At 39.1% G+C, this 14049-nt stretch overlaps 1 pseudogene; it reads right to left on the bottom strand.

Moving 5' to 3' along the window:
* Positions 1-2515: 2515 nt before the first annotated feature.
* Positions 2516-13075, bottom strand: LOC127557312 (peptidyl-prolyl cis-trans isomerase-like 4; annotated as a pseudogene).
* Positions 13076-14049: the final 974 nt, after the last annotated feature.

Genomic DNA, 14049 nt, shown 5'->3' with positions numbered 1-14049 from the left:
AAATAAAGATCTGATCATTTTGATGTAATGTGATTTTGTGGTCCCCTGACCTTGGAGGCTTCTGTTCTAATGGGTCAATGGTCCTGGATCTTCTAGCTTTTGAACCTGCCTCAGGAAACTTGCACTCCCAATCTATCTGATTAAGACCACTTCTTAGACAGATAGCTTTTGGCTTTAGGAAACTCCCACAGATCAAAGTCTGAGAAAATAGTGAATAAGACCACTCCAATTCATTGCTGACTGATAATCTTGCCAGTAACAAGCTGGTCAATCCAGAACCACTCTTTCCTACTATGAACCATAGAATTAGCATATCTATGATTGAAAGTGGTATCTCCTTGCTTCAATTTCTTTACTGGATTTCCTTAGAATTCAGTCAGCTTTATAATGGCATACCATTACTTTCAATAAAACTTTGCCCCTTGACTAAGGAGATGGGTTCAAGTCTGCAAATTATTTTGAGACATCTCGTGACCTTGGTCTGGGACTTTTGGGATCCCCTTTCCCAACCTCAACAATTTCACTGGTCCCCCTACCACACAATGTAATGAGCTCCAATGATTGTTTTAGGGTTTAAAAACTCTTCTCTGTTGCCTGTCCTTTGCCTCACTTCACTAGGATACTGTGTGAGACAGAGTGCTAAACCCCCTTACCCAAAATGACCACTCAGAGGCATCTTCAGACACAAACAGAAAGCATTTATTTGGTCCTTGCAAGGAGAGCCCAAGCACTACAGTTGAGCAGTTCAGCATGGTGTATAGCCCTGGGCAGTAAACAGGAAATGAATTAAATAGCAAAAGACTTGGGTTCATTGGATGGACTGAAAAAGAAATGATCACTGACCAATGGTCTACTTCCTGTGGGTCATGTGACTTCCTAGAGCTTAGGCTTAGGATCTGATCCACTCCATCTCATAGACTTTCTGAGAAATCTTCCCCTGGTGTTGGAATCCTTACAAACTGCTAACTCATTAGAGTTGATCTAATCTTACAAGAAGATGTTTTGGGCAGAACCTGAAACAAGGTACTAAGTAGAACTAATTAGTACAATGCTTGTGTTTGCACCTTTACTCATTGGGGTTCACAAGTATGCCAGCTTCCCTGTTCCGGCGCCAAAAATGTTGGAGTTCAAATGTTGGGTTCTTGTTCTTCATAAAATATTATACAAGTTCTCTCTGGGTGCCTTCCCTGGAATCAGGATTTTGTCGGTCCCTGTTCGGGCGCCAAAATGTGGTGAGTTCAAAATGTTGGAGTTCTTGTTCTTCTCAAAACACAGCCGGTTTAGCTTAGAGCCCTCCAAATGTCTCCAAAATCAAAGGTTCTGTCCTTTAGCCTCTGCCTCTGCTTTCTTCAGCCTCCAACCAGCACAGAGATGGAATGAATCTCTTGTCTCCTTCACTTGGGGCTCGGCTAGCTTTCTGGTGAGTCTTTCAGACTAGCTTGGTCTCAGTGGGGGAAGTGGGGAGCCCAGCCACCAACTCCTCTCCAATGCAGCTGAACTCTCTTCTGCGACCAGCCAGCCAAGCGGAATATATTTTGTCTTGCCTCGCCTCGGAGAGAGGGCTTCTGGCGTAATTCCGCTGAAATCTGACCGAGAGCCTCTGTCTGTTTCTTTTATCCAAGAGGGAGGAATTGTGGGATATGAGAGAGAGGGATTATGGGTTTTCTCCCATAGTGCTCTCTGGCCCAAAGAGCTTCAAGGGAGGTGTGAACTCACAAAGGTACAAAGTTTACTTTGTGAAGCTGGCATACTTGTGAACTCCAATGAGTAAAGATGCAAACACAAGCATTGTACTAATTAGTTCTACTTAGTACCTTGTTTCAGGTTCTGCCCAAAACATTTTCTTGTAAGATTAGATCAACTCTAATTAGTTAGCAATTTGTAAGGATTCCAACATCTCCCCCTTTCTTTTGTTTTGGAACATAGGATGGTCATGACCTCCCTGATTTCTCAAGGAGGTGAGAACCCCACCTAAAAGGTGATCACGCCTTCCCTGACATCTCAGGAAGGGAGATGAAAACACCAAAGGAAATAGGAAATCAAATCAGATTAGCAGGTTTCTGAAGGGGCTCACTTGAAATAGGTATACATAAATCCATCAATATGGGGGGCATTACACATAATTTACATAAGCACATAGCAATATAACACAAGCTAGTAGTAATGTAACCAAATAACATGAATCATCCTGAAAATTTACACATATCCATAAGTCCTAGAAATAGTCCATAAGGAATCCATTGTCCATTAGTCCATGTGCCAGGAATCTAATAATTCCTGTAAGCTCTGAAGTACTGCAAAAGTCTCATCAACAATTTTTCATCTCAGGGAATCCAATGATTCTTGCTGGTTTTTCAAGAACTAAAACAGTTTCATCTTGTGTTAGGAAAGCCAATGATTCCTGAAGATTTTAAAAGTCTTTTTTAACAGTATCCTTGTCAGCCATCTGATTTTTTCTCCATCTGTGGAAATATAAGCAGATCCTCTTCCCCAAGCAGTTAACCTAATTCTTCCTTCACCTGTGCTTAGATCTTTCTTTGTCTCTGACTTTCTTTGGACTTCTGCTTCTGTCTCTCTTTCTATCCCTTTCTCTTTCATGGTGTTCTGTTTGGTGTTTAGATCTACTGTTGCCAGAGTGGACATCTTTATCCCGGCTGCGGCTGCGGCTGCAGCTGCGGCTGCGGCTCTGAGGCCGTTTCCTTTTTTCACTTTTCCGCTTCTCTTTACAATACTCTTCTTCATGTCTCCTATGATGCCACTCCCAGCTGGAAGCCTTAGAATTTTTCACTGTGGAATAATCCTCTTCAGAACAATGATGACTTTTCTTCTTATGTTTTTTACTTGAGTGTGAGTGACTTGATTTAGAGTCTTCTGTTTCTTCATCCAGCACAAGATCATATTTTGCATCCTGTTTGGGTTTTGCTTTATCTTTGAGAGCAAATTTAGATTTTTCCTGGTCCTTTTCATACTCCTTGAAGTCACTTTTGGTATATTTCTCACCTTTCCCTCTCCATTTAACTTTTGCAACAGACTGGCTAAAATCTACATGTATTCTTCGGTCATCTATAAGCACATTATCCATTTTGAAAAAAGGCTTTTTCACAGTCTTCTTCCTTTTCAAATTCAATAAATGCATAACAAAGGGATTCTCCTGTCTTCCAGTCACGAATAACTTCACAACTTTTTATGGGTCCAAATCTTGAGAATATTATTTCTAGATCCTCATCTGTGGTCACTGGATTCAATTTGTATACAAACAGGACATTTTCTGGAGATTTGATATCTGCATCAGGTAAATCTCCCACCATTTCTAAAAGAATAGCCTGAGTTTTTGCCTCCTTTTCAGCCATTATTTCTTCAATTTCTTCAGCTGATCTCCCTTTGAAATCGTCAATTTCTTCATCTGCTCCTATTTGGCCACTATCTAGTTGTTCCTTGGTTGGCTCTGGTGATCGATCAGGAATTGATAAGCCAGCTGGATCATCAAATGGATCATCTAAAATCACTGTATGATTTATCCTGATATCTTGATAAGGTACAAAGTCTTTGTCAACAAAGGCTTCATTAATTTTCTTGATTACATCCATTCCTTCTGTTACTTCACCAAATACTGTATGAACACCATCAAGATAATCTAGATTTTCTCCTGTGGTAATAAGAAACTGAGATCCATGCTGATCACTGCCATTATTCACCATAGATACTGTGCCTTTTTTCTTGTGCTTAATTCTTGGCATTTTTTCTGCTTCAAAAAACCTTGCTTGATCACTATACAATTGTATGGCCTCACTTTGGGCGCCAAAATGTTGGGAGTTCAAATGTTGGGTTCTTGTTCTTCTATAAAATATTATAAAAATTCTCTCTGGGTGCCTTCCCTGGAATCAGGATTTTGTCGGCCCCTGTTCAGGCGTCAAAATGTGGTGAGCTTTTTCTTCTCAAAACACAGCCAGGTGATAAAAGTTCAGATCTTTTATTATCTCCAATATAGCCCGGTTAGCTTAGAGGTCTATCTCTCTGCTTGGTTCCAAGAGCTCTTGCAGTTTTGTCCTTCAGCCTCTGCCTCTGCTTTCTTCAGCCTCCAGCCGGCTCCACTCTTCATGTCATTCCGGTGAAATCTCTCAAAGTGCTCTGTGTCTGCAACAGAGTGCTCCTCTCCAATCCAGCTGAACTCTCTTCTGTGGCCAGCCAGCCAAGTGGAATATATTCTGTCTTGCCTTGCCTCAGAGAGAGGGCTTCTGGTGTAATTCCGCTGAAATCTGACCGAGAGCCTCTGTCTGTTTCTTTTATACAAGAGGGAGGAATTGTGGGATATGAGAGAGAGGGATTATGGGCTTTCTCCCATAGTGCTCTCTGGCCCAAAGAGCTTCAAGGGAGGTGTGAACTCACAAAGGTACAAAGTTTACTTTGTGAAGCTGGCATACTTGTGAACTCCAATGAGTAAAGGTGCAAACACAAGCATTGTACTAATTAGTTCTACTTAATACCTTGTTTCAGGTTCTGCCCAAAACATCTTCTTGTAAGATTAGATCAACTCTAATTAGTTAGCAGTTTGTAAGGATTCCAACACCCTGGTCCCATTCACTTCTTCTTCTTTATTTCAAACTTTGAAGATTTCTCAGACCAGACCTGATCCATTTCTCTAGAAGGACATCCTTGTTACCTAAGCCTTCAGGTTGGTCCCTTTTTAGTAATAACTGTAACCCACCTTCTGCCATTTAAACCAACATCTGCACATTAGTGGAAGCTTTCAGGAGCCTCTTTAGTTAAGAAATCTTGAATTATTCTAATGATTAAGTGCATAAGCAAGTGGGTGACAGGACATTGCTGCTTAAAGCAACGAGCAGGAATTAGAGACCCCCCTTTCACTGACTCCCACCATTTGTCTTGGAAACCCAGTCATCCCAGAACAGATTGGAGTCTGGCAGCCATAGAACTCCAGCACTGTGGAGGCCCAAGGGCCTCAGGACCATTATCCCATCCTTCCCACCTGAGGCAGTCCAGACCCAGATTCACTAGGACAAAGGGACAAAGGTCTCATCTTCTGGAATTGCTTCAGGCTGACAAGGGGCGTAGAGCTCACCCAGCCCAGTGGGATCCAGACTGAGAAGAGGAGGCAAGAGACTCATAGGCAGGGGCAGCAGGGTCTGGTGCTGAATGTCAGAATCGGGTCTCAGGTGATTTCAGGTTGACCAAGTAGTTGGAATTTCATGACTTGGAGTCTGGAAGAAACAATTCTCACAAGCAGATTAAAAATCCAAAGACTAAATGTGAGCAAAAAAATAAAACAAAGATGGAATTAATAGTATGGGGTTACTAGGGAACCCAGGGATCCCACCCAAAGGAAGACTTGGTGGGGAAATGAGACTATTATGAATGTATCTCAGTCAGACAGCTTTTCTTAGAATAAATATCAAAGAACATTTTCCCCAAATTCCTGCTTTTGTTTTCTCAAAGCAGATGGGGCAATGGGTGGAGCATTGAGGCCTTAAGTGAGTATGGTCTCCTTTTGCAAAACTTCTAGAGCCTTTTCAGTCTTACAAGAAATAGCTTTTACCCAATTAGTACCAAAACCAAAAGTGGTTTGAAACCTCTGCTAGAGGGCACATGTGCAAAATCCATCTGCCAGTCCTCCTTTAAGTATACCCCTTCTCCAAATAGGTTTCAGGATGGGGGGTTTTAACATCCCTTTCAGAATTTACTTACGTGGGAGCTATATGAGGGAGTGTAGGAGCCAGGATTTGGGGAATTAAAGGTGCCGTGGCCAGGGGCAAACAGGCAGCATCATGGGCAGCTGAATCTGTAAGCCTGTTTCCCTTAGCCTGATATGAATCCCCCTTCTATTGTAAGGGGGGGATGTGCTTATGAAAAATAATAGAAACCTCTCTAGGTCCATAGACAGTTTGTAGTAATTGTTCCCCTGCATGCTTTCTTTCAACATAGTCCCTCTGAGTGTGCAAAACATGAAAGACATATTTGGAGTAAGTATAGTTATTCACTCTCATTCCTTTCCCCAATTCTAAAGCTCTAGTGAGGGCAAAAATGCTCTGAACCTGGTGGGAAGTTAGAATCTCCAATAACTGGCCTAGGGTAAGCTTAGAGGCTTCCTCAATTAAAAAGACCATGGCAACCATTACTCTAGGTGGGAGGGTCACCCCAAAGATGCCAAGTTTCTTTGAGAATTAAGCAAGGAGTCTGCAATTGGGTCTCAGGGACTGAGTCAAGACCCCTAGGACCTGGCCCTGCCTTTCATCAACATACAGAGTAAAAGACTTTGGGTAAGGCTAAGGTGGGGGAGAGGTCAGTTTATCTTTCACGTTCTTAAAAAGCCTTGGCCTGATTAGGGCATGATAAGATCATCTACTTCCTCTCCATATGTGAGCAAGAGGGAGCTGGAGGTTAATTCATGACCCAAATACTTAACAGACTGATAGGCAAAGTGGATCTTCAGACAAAGAAACTCTCACCCCAGGAACCAAGAAAATTAAGGGTTTTCATGGCATCAGTTAGAGAAGCCTCCAGGGTTGAGCTGCAGATCAAGATATCATCTACATTCTTGTATGGTGTTCAAATCTTCTACTGACTACTTGCTCTGATTACAGAAATTTGCTGTAAGAGGAAAAAGCAGAGACATGATTATAATATAATCTAATCAGTCAAAACTGATTCTTCAGGGCCTCAGCTTGAGAGCACATACATGACAGGATAAAGCATCCTTAGCTCTGACAACTAATCGTGCAGTAACAATTCTACTTCATAACCAGACTCAGGAATAATCAGGTAGAAAACAAACAAACAACAACAACAAAAAAAACAGAATTGGGAAACTGAGTCAAAAGGATCCCACCTTAAGCAGAGGCTAAGGTTGTCCCCTAGCTCTTGTCCACATAAGACATCCACCTGTAAGAGTTCAGGAAAGCATCCCTCTGAATAACATATGGCATTTCTCCCAAATGGTGGGTTACTCACAGGCAATCATATCTAAATTCAAAACTCAAAACAATATTAGTGACAGTCCCAAGAGAGTTCATCTCAATAGCAAGTTTCACAAATCAGATTTTTATCTATCAAATGTGTAGAGTACAACCAAAGCTAGATGCAAGACTGTCAGTTAGAAACCTGCTCTGGGTACTTCAAGAAAACTATAGATCATATTTGTTATCATATTCATTTAAATGAGATCATTATGCACTTAAATAATGAAATAATTTGCTAAAGACAGATGGAGACCTTGGTAGAAATAATAATTTTCAGAGAATTTTCAGTTCTAACAAACCTCTTAAAAGTTTCTAGCATTGCTAAGCAGTGGAATCTTTGATACAGCATCAAACATGACTTTGCCTTAAAGTAACTATAAACTTGAAAAATAACAAAAGTCCAATTATTAACAATAAAAGCAATTAATTGGTGGTGGGAGCAGTGAGCTCCAGTGAAGTGGGTTTATTTTCTCTTGCTTAGGGAGCAGCCACACTCAATGAGGGAAAAGGTGGATTAAATTTTCACCTTCCCAAGCCAACAGATCAGGCAAATAACTAGTATATAGTTTTCAAACATAAATTTTAAATTAACTACCAAAAATCCCAATCAAAAACCTCTAGAAACCTAAAGATGAAGAGACTGGAACACTACACCCACAACCAAACTTTTTCCAAAGCTGTCAAGTTCACAAAGCAGGAAAATGGATCCTAGAGCAGGGATTAAGTCAGTTCAATTCCATGGTCCCACTCTTTGGAGAGATGGTCCAGTGTGAAATACAGGTTATGTCCACCCTCTGCAGAGGAGCAGCCTCACCCTGCCTGCCATATCCAGAAATCCCAGTTCTTGGGGCCAAATCCTCCCCACAAAATCTACCCATGAGCCACCGTATGGCTATTGCCCTATGATATCCCTCCTAACTCCACTGTGCATCCCAACCCCACTTCTTCTTATGGCTAACTTTTTTAAGATGCTAAGTCCTTTTCAGGATTTAGCCTGACAGCTAAGAACATTTCCCAACCTCATAATGTGTTTTCTTTCTCCTGAAAAATGGCAAATTCTACTAGGAGCTTGCCCTTTCCTTAATAAATCTACTTTTTGTCAAAGATAATGGCCAATGTGAATTCTTCACACAACCAACCCCCAACTTTTGGTGCCTATTATCATGTCTACATAACCCACATAAAATCTAACAATTTTAGGTTTCAATATTAAAACAATAATCTCAAATAACTCAATTAGAAATTTCACAATTTTCATAAGTGATAGCCAAATAAGACATAATGTCGTCTATCACAAAAATGGATAGGAATCTCATGTAATTTAGTCATTTCCTATTTTAATATACATTCCAATTAAAAAGTTATTTTAAAATCAATGCTTGACCATGTGATATTCTTACTAAATATTCCACTCAAACTATCAATTGCTTTTGCAAATCTTTCTTGTGCCTTGTTTTAAAAATCACCTTTTTTTTAAACTTTAAGATTCACAATATAGTTAATATCTAAATAACTTTGTACCAAATTTCATAAAACTTTTACATATGTCCAGCAGAGCTGACAAAATTTTAAAGCATAGCTCATAATTTCTATAAATTATTCAATATACATTTTAGAAAACAACCTAATTTGTTTAGTTGGGAGATACAAACATGTGACCTCTTAAGGTAAATTACCAGAACTGTTTTAACAATCTATTTTTAAGTAATGTTTCCATATATGTACACAAATTTCTAAGATCTTGTGCTTAAAGTAAACAAATTCACAATTCAAGCACATACCATTTAATAGTGATCATCCCATATAATTATAATAGTAAGAGATTCATCATAAAAAATGTACAACTCATCTTCATATCTAAGGAAGTGGCCTTAAGCTCAACATTTCTGATGTAAAAGCCAATCATTAGAAATTGTTCCTACTTAACAAAGTTGTAGATTATCAGTAAACTCATCTCTTCATTGGGATCTATGTAACTCGTTATTTCTCAGGGTTAATAATCTTCCAAAATAGTTTTAAGAAGCTTAACAAACTTAAAATTTAAGAAGAATTCTGGAAAAAGACTTCTCTTCACTTCTTGTCTGTTTATTTTCTTTGATTGAAATCTGTTTTCTTTGTTCTCTTTTACTCTCCCCAATTGAGAGCTGCATATTCTCAAATCTCCAAGCAGGAACTGAATAAACATCTTTTTGCTCTGGCTCTGAGAAACATTTATTTGAATTATATCAGTCTAGTGGTCGCTGGCTCACACAATTTTCTGGGGACTGGTCTGGGACTTCTGGGGATCTCACAAGCAACTCCCTCTTCACTCTCAAAAGCAGGTGCCTGTGGGGAAGCATCCCTCAAAGTCTTTGGAATTGATGGAGGAGACCCTTCTGTGGGAAAGTAGAAGCCCAAAGAGACAGACTTGCCAGAGTACAAATCAGAAGAAGCTCCTACAGATTAAAAAAGAGGAATAGTCTCATTGGTGGAGAGAGGAACGATCTGCAATATTTATGCATATAGCCTGGGGGAAAAGCTGAAAGGGGATTACTAAGCCAAACTGAACTGGGCGCTGGGATCATTAGAGATAGTGATCCACTGAAAGGGGAAGCATTTAATTAGCCTGAAGAAAGGAGGCAACTCTTCCATAATTGGTATTCAGTAATAAATCTAAGCATGAACCTAAGAAAAAAAATTTTAATTGGGGTAATGCCTCTAGATGTAAAAGGAAAAATAAGACTACTGCTAGGAAGAGTACTATTTGGCTCAAGTATGCACCCTCTGAGCATTGGGTATGTTAAAAGTTAAATTCATATGTAAATGTCAAGGAGCCTTTCAATACCGAAGAAAGTTCCTATGCAACACTTCCAAAGAATTTAAAAGCAATGTATGGGTGTGAATCTGTTTTGTCTTCAATGTTTTTCTCAGTTAGCTGAATTACAAAGTAAAAAAAAAAAAAAAATGGCCATTTGGGGGATTTTAAAGTTGGGTTTTGTTTGTTTGTTTGTTTGTACATCTTAATGCAGAGTATCCTGATTTTTTCTTAAGCTTTCAAGCTTCTCTTTCTAAAAGGGACTGGGAATGGCCAGGGCTGCTTTGTGTAGAATTATGTCCAGTCCAGTCTATCCAAAGAATGGTAGGCTCCCCCAAAACTCCATACTCTGGAGCAGTGGTTCTCAAAATATGGTCTAGAGAATTCTGGGGATCTCTGAAACCTTTTTAGAGGGTCTACAAATTCAAAAATAGTTTTTATTTCCAATATGGTAAATGTCTATAAATATAATCCAGATAAACAAAAATGCTTTGGAGAGATCCTCAATAATTTTTAATACGATAAAGATACTGAAAACAAAAGTTTGAGAACTACTGCTCTGGAGTCAGCCTCATAGGTCCCTAAGTTTTCCAACCCTCAGAGTCCCAACTTTTCTGGGGACTCTGGATTCATAAAAAGGTGTGGTCTATCTCTACATAGTTTAGGGAAGACTCTTTCATGGGAAGACAGTCTTAAACTATATCTTAAATATGATGAGACTTTGTAATAAAAAAAGAGAGCTATAGCTAAAAAGTTGCAGATGTTTGTCCCTTTGTGTTTTTCACTATCTCTTCATTAGAATTTTAATATTTCTTTTAAAGGCAATTTATTCTTTTATTTCTGAGTTAGATTTCTTGGATTGAAATGTAAACCTGGGCTCCCCCAAACAATGGGAGAAAAGGTCAGGCAGGGATGGGGACTTCTGCTTTTAGAGTATTTAATCAATGTGTTTTGCAGTTTTTACTTTACATTTCTTTACTGATAAACACCTTATTAGTTGAGAGATGCCGTTTCTTGCAAAATCATAATAAATCCCTCTTTGCTTTTTCTTTCTCTAAGAGTCTGATTGTTTTTGTGGTAGATGATGAGGTTTGGAGCAGGGCAGAGTTGTGGGATCCCCTTCTGGTCCGTGCAGGTCCTTTGTAAAAGAATTTATGAACCTGAAAAGATAAGACTGGCAAAAAGAAGTTTATTGGCACTGAGAAGTCAACTTTTGCTAGGAAGACTGACTTCCTTTGTGGCAAGGTCCCGACAGAGAGAGAGAGATTGTTATGCCACAGTTCTCTTTAACTGTCCTGACTCAGTTTCCCTGTAAAAGTTTCCCTTGTCTCAGTTTCTTTAACTGTTCTGTCTCAATCTCTTATAAATTAGCAAGATAAGAGAGTAGATTCCTGACTGTTTTGTGTCCTCAAGGATTTACAATATTCCTTTAGAATATTCCAAGATAACCCATGATATCTTTACTTTGTCTCCGGATTTTTTAGGGTTTTATGGCTTCCCCTCCCTGATAAAAACTTTCCCTCCCTTTCTCTTCTTTGTCTCCAAAAAGGTATTTAAGGAGTTGGGGTTCCTCCATTCATTGCTGGAGTATGGCGGCTGGCAGTTGTATGCCGGACTCCTCCAGCCCTGGGACCAATATGGATTCCTTGGTCCCAGTATACTTATCTCTGTCTGACTGGATAATCTGAGACGAGAGTCCTGTCCAGTCAATCTTACTCTCCCATTAATAAAATATTAAAACTCTCTAATCTCTCTCCTGCCTCAGTTTCTCCGGCATTACAAGATAAAGTTCCTAGCAGAGAAATCTCCTAGTAGAGAAATCCTGAGAGGTAAAGAGGAATATAGTCCTCTAGGGAAATGGAGTCTGACACTGAGAAGAGAATGACTTCTCAGTGGGCAGAGGGTCCTCAAAAGCAGCCATGCCGAGGAGAGAGAGAAATTCCTTGGCATGGCATATTCCTGCTTTGGCCTTCTGCAAAGAAGTGCATGAAGTTACCCCTTTTTATAAGGAATTTGAAACTTGCTAGGGGCTGGGTGCAGTTTGAGTTGAAATCAGACTGAATTCTTCGAATTGAATAGAAGTTTCAATTGAATGAGATTACCGGTCCCAGATCTAGATTTCCAGTAGAATGGGACAGCCTACTGGGAGCAGTGGAGCCAATTTTCAGTTCAATAGAAAGTTCCATAGAAATAGAGTTCCATAGAAATCTAAATCTCCAGCTGGGGCTAAGCAGGACTGGTCCTGGATTCAACTAGTCCCACCAAGATAATAGAATGAAAGCACTTTATCTTGATTCCCTGGGGTGGTTTTTCACAGAGGCAGGGTTGAAGGAGTTTCTCCCCTTAAAGGAGTTCTCAAGCATTTCCCCCAGAGTCAGGACAGTTTCAGGGTTCCCCACATCAGTAGATACTGTCCCACATAGGGTTATTGTCATAATATTAAAACCTAAAATTGTTAGGGATTATTGATGTGATAAGTTGCTGTAAAGAGGATGTTTTGGCTAGCACCAAAAGATGTGGTTCCAGGACTTAAAAATGGAGAAATAGAATAAACACAAAAATGGTAATTATATGAAGTAGAGTGGTAGAGAATAGAAAGGGGTTTTAATAATTAATGATGGAAAGGGCAAGTTTCTTAGTGGAACTTGCCATTTGCCAGAAGAAGGTTGGCTCATGCCCTTAGCTGGAAGGCCAAATCCTGAAAGGGACTTAGCATTCTAAAAGAGTTAGCTACAAAAGGAAGTGGAATCTGAATATATGGTAGAGTTAGGAGAGAGACCCTTCCTCCACTGGGTGCAGCTGCTTCTTAGAAGTGATTTTGAAAATAAACCCACTCATTGAAGCTTCTCCCCCAACTTCTGCCACTCCATCTTACTTATTAAATGAAATTACTTTAACATTAACTACATTTATTGTTTAAAGGAATAGCTTATAGTGACATAGTGTTAATAACTGAATGTTTTTATATTTCAAGCCTGTGGTTGTTTTAGGACAAAGTCATTTAGGATGCTATATCAAAGTTAATGAGTGATACAGATTCATGACATGTAATTTCTGTAACATCCAATTAATGTGGAATCAGGGGAGGTATTTGTGCTTTAGAATAGGAAATAAAATGCTACCTTTGGAGTTTCAAAGTGTGTCTACTCACCTAGGCACCCATTCTTGCAAGAATGTAAAATAAATCTTTCTTGGATTCATCAGTATGTCAGTGGGGTTTATGGTAAAAAATTTTGTTTCTTACTGGGGCAATGATCTCATCTTCTGAAACTACTTTCTGCTGAGAATAGGTGTTCAGCTGGGTCATCCTACAGGGTCTTATTTGAAGGACATTGAGCTGATTCAAGTTACAGTGGGTTGAGTCAGACTCCTGAAGCTGATCAATACAGTTGTTTAGTGCTGATCATTTGAAGGTGAATTGCTCAAAGCTGAGAGGAAAACAAACCTAAGAGAACTAGAGAGAGTGAGAGCAAGTACAAAGAGCAGAACTCTTAGGAGATTTGCTCCTATTTTCCCTGAAGATTCTGCAAATACCTGCTTAAGGATTATCTCTTTTAGCAGGAATTATATTATAACTCTAAAGCAATTTTGAGAAAAAGGGCAATCCCACCAGAATAACAGAGGTATTCACAAAATCATTCATTAATAGGTCTCATTTACTTGTTAAAAGCATGATAATAAGATAGAGATATTAACCCAAACTTCTACATGAAACATATATATAAAGCATCTCTGCCAGTATTTTTTTAAAAAGATATTTCCCCTCTTTCACCAATATAGATTGGCCAGCAGCTTTTCAATATAAATTAATATAATCAATTATATATTTATCAAATTATCAAAATTATCAAATATAAATTAATATAATCAATAAATAAATCAATATAAATCAAAAGAAAACATTATACACACCATACAACACTCTATAAACAAATGTTATTCCCATGTTAGTAACAAACTTAAATTAAATAAACCAAGAATTGATCATCGTATAATCTTGTTATTGCTGTGTATAATGATCTCCTGGTTCTGTTCATTTCACTTAGCATCAGTTCATGTAAGTTTCTCCAGGCCTTTCTGAAATCATCCTGCTGATTGTTTCTTATAGAACAATAATATTCCATAACATTCATATACCATCACTTATTCAGCCATTCTCTAATTGATGGACATCCACTCAGTTTCCGGTTTCTTACCACTACAAAAAGGGCTGCCACAAACATTTTTGCACACGTGGGTCCTTTTCCCTCCTTTAAGATCTCTGGGATATAAGCCCCATAG

The sequence above is a fragment of the Antechinus flavipes genome, chromosome 3 (genome assembly GCF_016432865.1).
Source record: "Antechinus flavipes isolate AdamAnt ecotype Samford, QLD, Australia chromosome 3, AdamAnt_v2, whole genome shotgun sequence".
NCBI classification, from domain to species: Eukaryota; Metazoa; Chordata; class Mammalia; order Dasyuromorphia; family Dasyuridae; genus Antechinus; species Antechinus flavipes.
The sequence above is the reverse complement of the archived record's forward strand: the minus strand, read 5'-3'. Positions and strand labels throughout refer to the sequence as shown.